Consider the following 1,799-nt stretch of genomic DNA (forward strand, 5'->3'; position numbering starts at 1 on the left):
AGGATCCCCATCGCCCACACACAACCACCACATTCTATGGCTTGGTGACTGGCTGTGCCACCTTTCCAGCCTTGTATCGTGCCCCTTGCTCTCCATGCCTGGCCTTCTTCTACCTCCTCAAACTCCGACCTCAAAACCTTTGTCTTTCTGCCCCCTCTACCCTCCCCTCACGGCATCCACTGCTGGCCAATTTCCTCCTTTCATTGCCTTCCTGGAGCTATCTTACTCAACCTCCTGAATCTAGTTAGGTTCCTGTATGTACTCTCTGACTGCCTCCCTCCCCCAAGACTGTGATCTAGTCTCATGAAGGCCTCTGCTGACCCCATGGGGCCTCTAGAACGAGGAGGAACCTCTGGGTTGTCCCAATCTGGGGTACCAGGAGCTGGGCAAGTTGATGGGTTGTTGGTAAAGCCTGGCCCTGGGAGGGGGTGTGACCTCAGGTGACACAGTTGTTTTTAGCAGAGCTAGTCTCCCAAAGGTGGACATTTGAGGCAGGACTCTGGGCCCTTCAATCCTGAAGAGGGACCTGGCTGGCTCAGCACAGGTCATGGTGTGTGGGGAAACGAGGTCACGGAGCTTCTGAGATTTGCCTCTAATTGCTCTGGGACTATGGTTTCTCAGCCTCAGTTATCTGTCTACTCCCAAACGTCCTGTCTGGACGTTTTACCATAAAGCTTACCATAAAGCGGACATCGCTTTGCACTTGGAGCACTGTGGAGGCAACCGAGCACCAGTGGGTCTTAGGGATACTTCAAATAATCCAATGATCCCAGCGCAGGGACAGGGAGGGGGTGCTCCCGCCATCACATGGTCTCACCTGCTGCTCAGAGAGGCATTGCTGAAGTCATCTCTGGGGCACAGAGGGAAGGGGGAGATCCCAGGCCTCCTGCTGGTGTTGATAGCCTCATCCCTGTCCTCACTCAGGCCTCAGTGCCATCCCTGGGCTCCCACACCCTTCAACGCATGGCCAGAGGGTCTGGAGCACAGGAGGGTTTTACCGAGGTTGGTTGGTATTTCACGGTAGATAAGGGAAGAAGCAGACAGACCAGTAAATACTTAGCCTCTGCGCTGCCTTTAGGGCCCGTGTCCCTTGTCTCTTCTTGACAAGGTCCTCAGCAGGACCTGCCCACCCCACCCCCCACCCTACCCCCACTGTGGGTGTGTGGTGCACACACTTGCCTTCATGCATGAGTGTGCTGCTTCTGCCCTCCGACCAGGGCCCCAAGGGCCCCCAAGGCCACGTCTACCCTCCAGATCGGGGCTCGACCCAGAGGATTCTGTTCATGGTGCCTGATTGCTTAATGAGCTTGGCATCAGGGTTTGAATAATTGCACCATAAAGAATGTAAATCTAATCATAACAGCACCACGCTGGGCAACCCCGCATTCTCTCAGCTCTCAGGTGCCCTAATCCTGGGACGAAAGTTCCGTGGGAACCACGCTGCCCAGCTCCCTCCCACTTTTCTGAAATTATAACTGCAGTGTGTACCTTGGCCTCAGCAATTACAGTTGCACAAAGGGCTCCCTGCCCCCCACACCTCCCGAGTCTCGCAATAACAATGAGCGACCATTTACGGAGCACTTGTGATAGGGAAAGCATAGTTGCGTTTATTAACTCATTTAATCCTCCTAATAACCCCGTGAGATAAGCATTCGTGGATTCCCTGCTTTGCAGATAAGGAAGCTGAGTCTCAGAGGGGCTGAATCCCTTGCCTAAGGTGACATAGCTCCTCAAGTGGGAAGCCAGGAAGGTCTGCAGGAAGGGAAAGAAACGGAGGCACAGAAGGAGGAAATGGACTT

Source organism: Lontra canadensis, unplaced genomic scaffold, assembly GCF_010015895.1.
Source record: "Lontra canadensis isolate GAN:19392208 unplaced genomic scaffold, GSC_riverotter_1.0 scaffold7, whole genome shotgun sequence".
In the NCBI taxonomy this organism is placed as follows: Eukaryota; Metazoa; Chordata; class Mammalia; order Carnivora; family Mustelidae; genus Lontra; species Lontra canadensis.